This window comes from Notechis scutatus, chromosome 7 (genome assembly GCF_049901735.1).
Source record: "Notechis scutatus isolate UNSWTSFEM ecotype Mainland chromosome 7, rNotScu1.2, whole genome shotgun sequence".
Classification (NCBI taxonomy): Eukaryota; Metazoa; Chordata; class Lepidosauria; order Squamata; family Elapidae; genus Notechis; species Notechis scutatus.
The window spans coordinates 10801573-10815321 of NC_142015.1; the positions used below are offsets into that span (position 1 = coordinate 10801573).

Genomic DNA, 13749 nt, shown 5'->3' on the forward strand with positions numbered 1-13749 from the left:
ATATGTGCACCCCTGTGTCCCTGAAGCATTTGTTTGTCTTTCAGCCTGAAGCTCTGCACATTTAGGAGCTTAGAAATATAGAAAACAGACAGAAACTCTTTGAGTTGACATGTTAACATCGGACACGTGTTGCGAATAGAGGCAGACCACGTCTGTCCGAGCCACGAAACAGATCGTGTATATGGGTTCTTTATGGAAGTCAAAGCTGGTGGAGTGAGAATTGTGCAAAAGCATCCACATACTCCAGATACCAAAGAAGACAAAGATAAAGATGATCAGGAATGGGAAAGTGGCACCAGTCCACCTAAACCAACTGTGTTTATTTCCGGTGCAATTGCAAGGGGTGATAAAGACTTCCCTCCAGCTGCAGCACAAGTGGCCCATCAAAAACCACATCCCTCTGTGGAAAAACTCCCTCCCCCACAACATGTCAATCAATATATCCACAGCCCCATAAATGAATTGCCTCTCCCAGACCAGCCGTGGTATTTTACAAATGGAAAGATTAAGAGATTTCTACTACCAGATCTTTTAAAAATTGGTATCGCCTGCTTTTGCCTTAATTCATATGGTTTAAATTGTTTAATAAAGGAGAGGGGAAGAGTAGAAAGAGGGAAAATCACTTAATTTGTTCCCAGCTGAAAAACAGAATTTTCTGTAATGCTAGTGAAAAAGGTTATGCTCATAGTAATGCAACACACCGCAGATAGTTTAGGTTAATAATTTCTTGGAATAATTATTTTAAGCTTTTTCTATTCTTGGGTATTGGCATTCCAGGAACATGTTAAGAAAGTTGTAATGGCTTATAACTTTTTCTTGCTCTTTTCTAATGAATTTTTTTTAAAAAAAAAATGTGTGATTCAGATTTCATTAGGATTGTTCTTGTTCTGTTGTTAAATGTTTTTTTAGCTGCTTATATTTTTTTAATGAATAATCTGAAATGACAAAATTTCTCTTGCAATATGTTGTCTTTTAAGAGAATGAACCTGCAGCTCTGGAAACATAGCCAAACATTCCAATTATAGCCTGGTTCTCTGCATTTCTTTCCAGATTAATAGAAGAATGAGCAAACAATTAGAAGACTGTACAGGAAAAAAAAAAAGAAATTTAGAAAACTGATAGCAGAAAAAGACCAACTGCTCCAGAGGTGGTATTCAGCAGGTTCTGCCCAGTTCTGGAGAACTGGTAGCAGAAATTTTGAGTAGTTCAGAGAACCAGCAAATCCCGTCTCTGACTGGAGATTTTACAGTATCCTTTCCTTTGCCACCCCCACCAAGCCACCCCCACAGAACTGGTAGTAAAAAAATGTGAATCTCACCACTGATGGGAGTGGTTTCAGTGGTTAGACTTAGTGGTTAGGCTTCATGGTTCCCTGATTAGACTGTGTTTGTTTACTGTTAGCTTGTTCATTTGAATAGGTAATTATTTGATTGGGATATTGTTTCCTTCTTGAGTTCATCTTGGTGTTAATCTCTGCTCATCTGGATATTGATTGGTAAGGAGGTGTTCTGATCTTTTTGTTTCCTTTGTGGCTTTTTGATTGTCTCTTTTGAATGGTATGCAGCGGAGGTGGTATTCAGCAGGTTCTGACCAGTTCTGGAGAACTGGAAAATACCACCTCTGACTGGAGATTTTACAGGACACGCCCACAAAGCCACCCCCACAGAACCAGTAGTAAAAAAAAATTGAATCCCATCATTGATCTGCTCCAGTTCCAAGCTGGGAGAAAGGCACTGGAGACAAAATGGAGGCTGGAGGCTGATTAAAAAGACGATCCATTTATTGATGAATAGAACCATCAAGCATGTGTAATTCTGGGCAACTGACCACATGGAGTTGAGACTGGTGGGGTATTTGTTATCAAGGTTTTTGTTTATTTTTGTTTTCTTTTTTTAAATTTATTATTATTTTATTTATTTATTTATTACTTCAAACTGAAAAGTTCTAGTTTTGAAAAACCCCGTTCTAACTTTCTTGAAAAATGTTTGAATGCTGTTCTGCCCATTGAACTCCAACTCAAACTGCCCCATTCTAACTTCAAAAGTCGCCTTTCAAAAGTGAAACAGATGTTTGGTGCTCCAGATGGTTCAAAAAGCATCAGAATATTTCCAGTAAGTATCTGGAATAACTATTTCAAACTGAGAGCATTTCACAGTTAGTAATTTTGGCACCACACCAGCTCAAACATCAGAAGTAGCTGTTACTGGATTATGCATTCAATATAATCAATTAAATTGCCATTAGGGTTTGCATTAAGAGAAAGATAAAATGCTCCATAAACACTTGGTGCATACTTTCATTGTACAACTCTCTTTTCCCCTTAACCACATGCTCCCAAAAGTGTAAACTTTTATCAGAGAGGAAAAATGCCACTCCCCTGGTCATTTTTTATGGATCTTCTCCAAATCTATATTTTACTTATTCACAGGACTTACATGGCAGCCTATCTCAAATTATGACTCTAGATGGCTCACAACAATTCATAAAACGTAGGTACCCTTCCGGTCAGGTGCTCCAAAGGTACCCTTCCACTGGGTATAAGCCAAACATACCAGCAACTGAATCTCAATACTAGCCCAATATTTGTGGGGAAGAACCAAGCCTTCATAATCCTCCAGAAGGCTAAAAGGATAGGGATCTCTTGGATCTCAAGTGGGGCATTGTTCCAAAGAGCTGGGACAATAATCAAGAAGTTGTGCCTCTGAGACCCCATCAGATGGCAACATTTAAAGAAGGGGACCTGGAGCACCCACTATCTAACCTGGTAGGAGAGGCAGATACTTCAGGGTATATTATATACTGTGTGCCAATTGTCCACTGATTATCCACAAAATCAATGTGTTCGGAGACATGGTGAACAGTGGTGGGATTCAATTTTTTTACTACCAGTTCTGTGGGCATTGCTTGGTGGGCGTGGTAGGGGAAGGATTCTGTAAAATCCCCATTCCCACCCCACTCCTGGGGGAAGATTACTGCAAAATCCCATTCCCTTCCCACCCCACTAACCTGCTCTCCAGCTCCATTCTCCTGTGCAGGGCAACAAAAGAAGATCCAGCCAATCAGCTGGGATTCAGGACGCAGAGAATAGATGGGGCGGGGCCAGTCAGAGATGGTATTTGCCAGTTCTCCAAACTACTCAAAATTTCCGCTATCGGTTCTCCAGAACTGGTCAGAACCTGGTGAATACCACCTCTGATGGTGAATTGGCAAGTGCAAATAATCAGGATCATTCGTACGGTTGCAGCATAGAAGATTGACTCAAGCCTACACACAAGAATCTAGTCAACTAAAGTTCAACATCAATTTGGCGCCAAAGGATCAGTGGAATTCAGGAGGGGTTGGACCTAGAGTGTTTGTGGGAACATGGTTGACTCTAAACCAGGGGTGTCAAACTCAAGGCCTGCAGGTTGGATCCAGCCTGCGGGGTGCTTAGATCTGGCCCATGGGGCCACCCTGGAAACAGAGCCGTTGGTGCCTCAGCTGGGCCCAGGCCAGCCAGATGCTGATCTACAACCTGGTGGTGGCCGTTTTCACTGGCAGACTGCTGGAAGAGGTCAGCACCAGCCAAAAACGGAGCTTGGGAGGGCCACATGTGCTCCTCCCAAACTCTGTTTTCACTGGCAGAGAGCTAGCAAAATAAACTACTAGCAAAAGTGGCATTTGACCACAAGGCAAAGAGGCATTGAAAAATGTTTCCCTTTTTGCATTTCAGCATCCAGGAAGGGAGAGGAAAGGAGAAAGGGAAAGAGGAAAGAAAAAGAAGGGAAGAAGGGAAGGGAGGGAGGGAGGGAGGGAGGAAGGAAGATTATAATGAGAGGGAGAGAGGGTCTCAGGGAAATCCTGCCTTAGTACTTGGCCACCAACAGCCCTGCTGCCCTTTCACCATCCCCTTGCCTCCTCCTCCTGACCTCTCCTGGTGGTCTCTCATCCTATTGCTGAGGATGCTTTGGTTACAAAGGCAGGTCTCCTCACATGGAGAGGGCGTGGGCTTCCCTCTGACCCACACACTTTGCCCTCTTGCACACACCATGAGCAACCTGGCCAAGGAGACCAAGCACAGCAGCAGCATCCTTGAATAGAAGGTAAGTGCATCCAGGCACCCTCTTGGGGAAGCAGGGCTGGGCTGGGTTGGGTTGTGGGGTTCCAGTGCCCTGGAAACTCGAAGGGCATGCTTGGTGCTTGCCCTATGGACAGCCTGTGCTGCCATCAGGGGGTCCTCCACATGGCCTGAGAGGGACAACGAGGCTCCTCTGGAGGACAAAGGATTTGCGCTCTCCCTGGTCTTGCCTTCCTCTACTGGAGACAATGGATTCCCCCAGCCCCCGACATGAGTGACGTTGAGCTGGCCATGCCCAGCCTGACCATGCCCACCCTTGGTCATGCCCCCATGCCCTCCCAGGTCAAATGCAACCTTGATGTGGCCCTCAAGAAAATTGAGTTTGACACCTCTGCTCTAAACTGATGACATGCTTAACTCCACCACCACTCCCAGCTCTGCCTGCTCTCTCCTACATAAATATCTGAACCACTTCAAGAATTCTAGTGGAGGACATCCCTCCTAGAATTATAGACATAGTAATAACCTGTTCATCAACAGTCACAATGAGCATAAGTGTCCTTTTTTCACATTTCCAGAATGATTATATTTGCATGAATTTCAAGGTTGTATTCTGGGTCTTGGCCAAGGGTGGGATTCAAATTTTTAACAACTGGTTCTGTGGGCATGGCTTAGGTGATGGGCGTGGCTAGGTGGTCATGTGACTGGGTGGACATGGCTTGGTGGTCATGGTATTGGCTGGGTGTGGCCAACTCAATATCACTCACCTTGAGGCACGCATCTCCTCCCCTGGCCTCTCATGACTGTGGGGATGCTGCAACAGTTGTAAGTGTGAAAAATGGTCATAAGTCACTTTTTTTCAGTGCCATTGTAACTTTGAATGGTCACTCTACACAAGCAAAGTACCAGCAAAGGAGGGGGGGGAAACTTCAGAGACAGGAAGTCTAGTCCTGCCAAGATTGTAATAAGGGTTAACGGAGAGGTAGTTTCTGTAAGCAACACCAGAATGTTTCCTTCCTGCCTTCCTTACAGGATTAGGCCAGTAATTTCTTCTAACAACCGGTTCTCTGAACTGCTTAGAATGTTAACAACCTGTTCTAGCAAATAGGTACGAACTGGTAGAAGACAGAAAGACACACAGAATCTCCCTGCCTTTTTCTGTGATTTCATAGCACAATTCTGCTTGTGACACCCTGACCATAAGCAGCCTGCTCACCAGTTTCCTCTCCCTCATTATCTGGCATTGAGGGCAAAGTGTCACATTTGCCAGTCTTTGAAAGAACTACAAGTATTCTGGAAATTATTGCTGTAGTTGGTTCATGCATAAAGTATTACAGGTTCCTTTATCTGCAGTGCAAAAGACACAAGAGGGCAGCAGAGAGATACAGACAGCTCCATATATATGTGTTCCATCTAGTGTTCACTTGGATAATCATATCTTGAGCCGGTAGTCCTAGCATCAAATTATCAATAGCAGTTTAAGAAAGATTTTTAGTAATATTTTGATGGGCATCAATGGAGAAAGCAAACTTGTAATGGGTGAAGATGCAAACAATGATCAAAACTGTCTTTCTCCAAAAACAATATAGGAAGTATCCAATATACTTTGTACAATTATATCATAACCAGAGACTCTCTACAAATATATCTGGCACCTTTGAACAAAGCCCGTTTAGCAAAAGCTTCCCTTTAAAAAGAAAAAAAAAAGCAAACTTGTTATCAGAAATACTGCAACTTCAATTAAATTGTGTATATTAAAGCCAAATGCAAATGCACACATACATACAATGGGCGGGGGAAGAGGGAGGGAGGGAGGGAGAGGGAGAAAGAGAGAGATGGGTCAATACAGATATACATATAAATGTGTGTGTGTGTGTGATAGCATAACTATGAAAAATAACCATATTAATTTTTATATTCTATAAACAATATTAAAAAAAAAAAAACTTGATTAGGGAAAAGTATGAGGGGGTAAAAAAAACATATGATTTTTTTTAATGTAAACTTGCAACTGTGCTGCAGCTTTCAATTTAATTATATTTCTTTTTTCCCAGTTTTGCCATCAAATTCTCCCCCTCCTTTTACTGGACCCCACCTTTGCTTTTTATATAGAAACCAATAATTACATCTGTAAATTGGATTGGCATGGGAAAACACGCTTGGAGGAAATGAGAATTATGACAGTTTACATAGTCATATAGTTTATAGAATACCAACAGAAGGGAACATTTGTAGCTCAGGATTGAACTTTGGAGTCCTTGGTGCTCTCTGGGCTTGGTTGCTTACTTACAGATCTTTTATTACCCAACTAGATAACATCATCAGTGCTAGAAGAGAGTAAGTTTTGCTCTTTGCTTATATATATAGTGGCTTGCCCTCTCAGTATTGGTAGCAGAATTGCTGTCTTTTTGGTAATGTGTCAATTAGCTTGTTTACTATTAGATTGTCTGAGTGGTTTCTTGACTGAGTATTGTTTTATGATTGATTGTCTAGTATTAATCCTGATGTTAATCTGTATACACATTGCTGGTAAGGAGGTGTTCTGAACTTTTTGTTTCCATTTAGCTTTTTGGTGGTCTCTATTAAATGGCATACAAATTACAGAATTACTGTGCATCTTTACACACAAAACCAGGTAATTTGGAGCTCCAAATTATGCTATAATTGTGTCAAACAATCCATTAACATCGGTGAAACTCTTCCATAGCCTGTTAAATTTAGCACTTGATCCAAGATTTTGAAAACAGTCTCTGTTTCAGATGGATTAGAAGAAAAAGAGGATTATTCAGGATATCATCTAAAGCAATGTTTCTCAGACTTGGCAATTTGAAAATCTGGGAACTTTCCCATGCTGGCTGGAAATTCAGGCAATTGAAATCCACACATCTAAAAGTTACTAAATTTGGGAAATAAATTAAAAAGCAACTGCAGCACTTAAAAATATGTAGCTAGAGTACACAATATTCTGGTGTTCTAAAGGGCCAATTACAATAGTTGAATTTCAATTTCAATAGTGCCTTTGAACTCCATCTTGACTCCTGATTTCCTGCTCCTGACAGGAGGCCGTGAGAGGACAAGAAAACCATGGACTGGATGCCGCCTATAGGTTCCCATAAACTAAACATAGCTGATATTGTGTAAAAGAGAAGAGGGTCTATCAAGCCACATGGAGACAGCGGAAATCCAGGGGTGGAATAATAGCTGAGCTCAAAGCAGCCATTGCTTGTCTAAACCAAGATCTAGCATTTACAATGCTCTGACCATCATTTTCCTCAAAGGCACCCTCAGGGCGCCATACCTGCCAACATTTTGTCTTCCTGAGTCAGTTGTGGAAATAAACATGACCTTTTCTACAGCTTCCCCAATGTGACTGTTTTCATTTGAATTACTGCCACCATGCCAGGATTTGATTTGGAAACGTTTAGGTATTTTGATCCCTTAAGAAGAACATGAATGGAAACGGCCATTTTGTTTTTAAACCACAGGAGAGGTCTCCGATTGCTGGCGCCTGCTTGCCTGTGCAACTAGAGGAATGGATACTTTCTCAGTGCTTGGATATCTCCAAAGGGCTCTGTGTGTGTGTGTGTGTGTGTGTGTGTGTGTGTGTGTGTGTACGTGTGCGCACGCACAGTTGTATAGGTTGGAGCTAACACTCTAGAAAAATAGACTCAAGATCCAGATGGATCTTGACAGACTTGAACACTGGGCCCTATCCTATCAAAATGAAATTCAGTATAGAAAAAAGTAAAGTCTTACACTTAGGCAAGAAAAACCAAAAGTACACATATAGACTGGATGAAATGAGGCTTAATAGCAGTAACTGTGAGAGGGATCTTGGAGTCTTAGTGAACAACCAGCTAAATATGAACCAGCAGTGTGCAGCAGCAGCCAAAAAAGCCAATGCAATCCTAAACTTCATTAACAGAGGGATACAATCAAGATCAAGAGAGGTACTAATACCACTTTATAAAGCCTTATTAAGACCACACCTAGAATATTGCATCCAGTTTTGGTCACCACATTATAAAAAAGATGTTGAGACTCTAGAAAAAGTGCAGAGAAGAGCAACCAGGATAATTAGGGGACTGAAAACTAAAACATATGAAGAATGGTTACAGGAACTGGGCATGCCTAGTCTAGTGAAGAGAAGGACCAGGGGAAACATGATAGCAGTATTCCAATATTTGAGGGGCTGCCACAGAGAGGAAGAGGTCAAGCTATTTTCTAAAGCACCTGTAGGTCAGACAAGGAATAATGGATGGAAACTGAACAAGGAGAGAGTAAACCTGGAAATAAGGAGAAATTTTCTGACAGTGAGAACAATCAACCAATGGAACAATTTGCCTTTGGAAGTTGTGGGAGTGCCATCACTTGATATTTCAAGAAGAGGTGGGACTGCCATTTGTCAGAAATGGTGTAGAGTCTTCTACTTGGGTGGGGGTTGGACTAGATGACCTACAAGGTCCCTTCCAAGTCTGTTAATCTGAATCTGTATTTATTTTCCTATGAAAATAAACCCATCTTTTTGTGACTTGCTTCTCCCAAAATGTCACTATGATGAGGATTTTAAAGGGAAAAAAGTCAAAAGTTTTACTTAATATCCCTGACTTGGGAAAAGTCTCTACACAGAATAGAGTAGAGTGTTCTGGTCAGACAGTATATAGTTAATTGGGAATTGGGAACTGTCCCATTAAGGGAATGCCTCATGGGAAATGTAGTTCATGTCATGTGGTCACATCTGTAATCCTGATTGGTCACTGAATTGACCTCTAGTTAGGTTGGGGGAAGCCTTTGTTCTATTCCTTTCCTGGACCCAGCAGCATGCTAGATCCCTTGCTGTATCATTATGGGATGAAGATAACCATATTTTCACACTATGAAGACAACCATGCAAAGATTGAACATTAGATGAATCTCGACATAACTGTGAGTTATACCTTGAGGATGCCTCGTGTGATCCAATAAAGAAACTTTGTATGGAAGTCTTTGTAGAGTTTAACTGCTTATCTTGGGTATTTTTTGGTAGATAAATATTGCCTAAGACAAGACACCAAGTGTGATCAGATGTACAAAGAATTTGTCTCCAGTGCATAAGCTCTCAGTCTGCATGCAAAGCAACACAGTAATAAGAATCACAATAACAAAGTAATAATAATCATAATAATGATACCAATTAGAGAAAGTAGTGGAACAGATTAAGGAGAAACTTTCTGACAGTGAGAACAATCAGCCAATGGAACAGCTTATCTTCAGAAGTTGTAGAAGCTTCATCACTTGATACTTTCAAGAAGACATTGGACTGCCATCTGTCAGAAATGGTGTAGGGTCTCCTGCTTGGGCGGGGGGTTGAACTAGATGACCTACAAGGTCCCTTCCAACTCGGTTAACCTGTATCTGTAGATAATACTAATATAGCCATACTACATGGGTAAATGTAGTTATACATAAGACAGTGTTGTGGGAGTTAGGTGTTCAGCACACTGCTGGCACAAGGAAAAAACCTGAACTGTGTCTAGTTGTTTCGGCCTGCAATGCCCTGCAGTGGTATCCTGAGGGGAAGAGTTGAAGCTGTTTATGTCCAGGATGTAAAGGTCTGTAGATATTTTCTAAGCCCTCTTTCTGACCTATGCAGAATACAAGTCAGAGAGAGAGATTGGATAGATAGATAGATAGATAGATAGATAGATAGATAGATAGATAGATAGATAGATAGATAGATAGATAGATAGATAGATAGATAGGCAGGCTGGCAGGCAGGCAGACAGATAAAATGAATACTTTATTGGCTGAGTGTGATAGATACACAAAGAATCTGTGTGTCTATCACACTTTGAAGGCAGGCTGGTTGCAATATTTTTTTCTATAGCCCTAACTGTCCATTGAAGTCTGTACCTGTTCTGTTTAGTTGCTTTACTTTCACATTTGTTTTTAAGCAGCATTTAAGTGTGGCTTTTTTAAAAAAAAATAGGAATAATATAACATAGCTAATATGGAATCTCAATATCCACGGGCACTCAAATTAAAGATTTTTTTTAAAACCCTTTTCATAATTCCTGCTAATATAAAAGAGAGCCCACACTGATTACCCTAACTGCCTTTTCCAGGAAAATGCTCAGATGATCATGTTCGGTCAGGCAGTAAGAAGGGCTTGATTGTTGTGTTGATTCATACAACACAAATCAGAACCGTAGTGCAAGCAATGCTCAAAGAGCTACTTTGTACAAGCAGAATACATGCTGTCTCCTCCTAAATATGCTATGGCTGCTTACTCATATTTTGCAATAGAAGTGGTAATTGTTTGCTATTGCATAAGCCAATGTAAGTAGGTCATGGATAAATCCAAAACACAATATGCATGTCATTCTGAGTACCAGGAATTTCCAAGTGAGAAAGCATCCAGATAGATTATTTTTGGACAGTAGGAAGCCCTACCTCCAGGCCTCTTATTATAGTACATGCCATCACAAAGCTGGTTCCCATAGCAACAGTCACCCATCAGCTTTTTATTGCATCAGTGCTCCTTGACCTAAATGCAGATTCATTTAGCTCTTAAGAAGCTTATTTTCATTTGTGAAATAGCTTTTGATATGTAGGCTATGCCTTTATGCATAATTCATTTGAAACCCTAACAAATATCTACCACATAGTTAATGAAAAACAAGTGATGATATATGAACAAGATAGAGTTGATATTATCCATTGTGTTAAGCCAGGTCTTCTTTTAATCTTGGCTTGCTTGGTTAGCTACAGAGGCCTAGAAGTGTCTTATATTTTAAGCTTATCATCAGGGGTGGGTTTCTACCAGTTCTGTCCACCTCTGTAGAACTGGTAGCTCCGAAGAGCAGCAGACATAGAACCGGTTCTATGTCTGCTGATGTTTTTGCCCACCCGCCCACCTGGGCTCTTACCTGATCTTTATTTCCTGCTTTTTCAACTTCAGCTGCCAAACAAGGCACAGCTGCAGTTAAAAAAGCAGGAAAAGAGGGCTGTTTCAAAGGCTGCTTCTCTGCATGCAGTGTGCTGATGACGATTTAGATGCAGGGAAGCACATCATAAATCACCAAACCTCGTAAATCCCGAACCGGTAGTTAACCCTGTCGTATCCCACCCCTGCTTATAATCAGTTGGTAATGAAAACACATCCTGAAAATATTATTCCATATAAAGTAATAGGTATATTTATTATTTTAAAATTGTTTTTGTTGAGCTGCTCTTCAGCTCTAAGTGTTTCAGTTGCTCTTCCATGGCTTCTAGAGTTTTGAGTCTGGTTTAATGAGAATAAACAATTATTTTCTTCCCAAGTGTCACTTCCTAGACATATTCTTTCTTGCCCAAATCTCTTCCTGTTATGCCTTTCCCTACCTAAATTTAAGATTACCAACTAATTTAGGTGAGTTGTTATCTTCAAAGAATTGTGGCCTTAGTTAAACCTGTAGAAATTCTTGCTAATCTCCTGTCTAGCCTTTGGCTGCAATAAGCACCTTTTATTTGATTTGACTTAATGTCATTAAACTTGACTTAACTTGCTAATCTCTTGAAAAAAAACACTCAAGAAAACTAGAAATTTTATCAAAGTAAATTCTTGATTGTCAACACAGATTGGCCACAATTTCCCTGGATTTGGGGCAAATGTTTGATCATCCCACCTTGGAGGTACCAGTAATTGAATTTGGAATTTTCCACATGCCCAAACAGGTATTCTATCTTGAATCATACTTCCTACCATTTACAGACCTGTACAAATCAATTTACCCTCTGCCAATTGCTGGCTAAATATTTCCATTATCAACTATAGCACTTAACTATGCTTGGAAACAAAACTAAAACCTAATCAAGCACTTGTGATGGTTAGCCAAAGTTCCCTCAGTCTTTTTCTCACTATTTCCCTGTAATTATTTCCTTTGAAGTTCCCTCCATCAATAGGTAAGTGTTCTGCGGTGATAAAAATGCAATGGCTTCCTAAGAAAACATCCTCACTTCTCTGAGGTTTCCCACATCTTTGTTTTTACTTCCATTATTAGCTCCCATGAGGACCTTGGAAAGGTTTCTGTGGTTAACCCTTTCCTATTTTTTTTACAAACACCAGGACTCCAACTTGGCTATGTCAAAAAAAAAAAAAACATGTGAATGTCTTGAAGGTTGCTGAATGCCCAGGTTTTCTCAGGAAGTGAGCACACCCACCTGATCCAGGTTTCCAAGTGCAAATTTAAAATCTGATTAAACTATAAAGGCAAATTGAATAAAGATAATTTCTCATCAGCAAGGAGAGAGATACTTGTTCCAGCAGGGTGTAGATGTCTAATGGATTGGATTCTAATGGATTAGATTACATTTTATTTCAGGTTGCTGAGGAAGGATTGCTAACCTTGAGTTCTAAGGAATAGAGAGCTCTTGACTGAGAGGCCAGCATGGTACCTTATGATATCGAACCTATCCGATCAAAAAATTCACTGGACAAGCTGGAAATTAACTATGATGGCTTAAGTGGTTGAAACATTGGGCAGGAGGTTAGCAAGCCCACATTCGAGATCTGAGAGCTGCCATGGGGTGTGGTTGAGCTCTGGTCCTTCACTGCAGCTCCTACCAAGGACATGAAAGGGTGATGTCACCAGCTAATTCTTTCAACCTGGAAGCGCCTTGCAGGAGTGCATTAAAAAAAAAATCTAGCCTATTTCCTTAAGGCAACAAAGGAGCATTAAAATAATACAGTTCAAATGAATATTTACTCCATGTGATAGAATTCTGCAGTGGTTGAGTAAATTGGGCTACCATCTCATTGTGCAAGTGAATGGATCCACGTCTTGATGCTTCCATGTCAACCCTAGAGCTGGCCTGACCAAAGCTATTTTGTCCGCTTCCATGTTGCCACTGAACGTCCATGGTTCCCAAGAGATGGTAGTTTGTTTTGGCTACAAAAATCCCTCTATCTCAAATCCCCCCTCCTGACCCTCAGCTCCAGTGTGGCAACACTGAAGCGGACAAAATGGCTTCAGTCAGGCCAGCCTCAGGGTTGACACCCATGCTATCGAAGGAAAGCAAAATACACACCTACAAAATATTTATTTTTTAAAAAAACCAGATGGGGAAAATTGTTCCAGGCCATTATAGCCATTCTATGTGTTATTTTTTCCTTAAGAAGCATTATTAAGGATTTCCTTACAATGTGTCACTTCCTTAAGTTTCTTCTATCTGAAGAACATTCCTGGTGACTAATGGAACAGGGCCATTGTTATTGTTACCTCCAAGGAGATTTTCTTACCCCAACTTTGGTCAAAGACATTTAATCCTCTCACCTTCCCCTAGCATTGTTTAAAACTGGCCTCCTTGAACTCAGGTGGTGAGCTCAGCTTTTCTGTTGCCCAGAAAGCCTTTAGATAACGAAGTGGCATTCCATAGCAACTCTCTAGAAGGGGGCCTGCATAGGGAGACTCCATAGATCTCCAGTCCAGCTTGCAGTTCTAAATAAATACAGTGTTGTGTTCCAACACTGGAAGGCAAAGAAGAGGTGTGTGGGAGCACGCTGGAATCTGCCTAGCTTGTTGGAAATGCAAACACACCCAGATCTTTCATTCTGCTTTTTACTTCAGCCCTGACTGGCACCAAGTTCCAGGACAAGCTAATACTGGGCTGTTAAAAGTTTTTAAGACCTGAATTAATAAAGTATCATCCAAAAAACAGGCAATTTGCGTATC

At 40.9% G+C, this 13749-nt stretch overlaps 1 long non-coding RNA gene across 1 annotated transcript in view; it reads right to left on the minus strand.

Moving 5' to 3' along the window:
- The window catches only part of LOC148130026 (uncharacterized), a 512628-nt gene that overhangs the window by 493050 nt on the left and 5829 nt on the right, over positions 1 to 13749 (minus strand). The gene's annotated exons all lie outside the window — the stretch shown is intronic.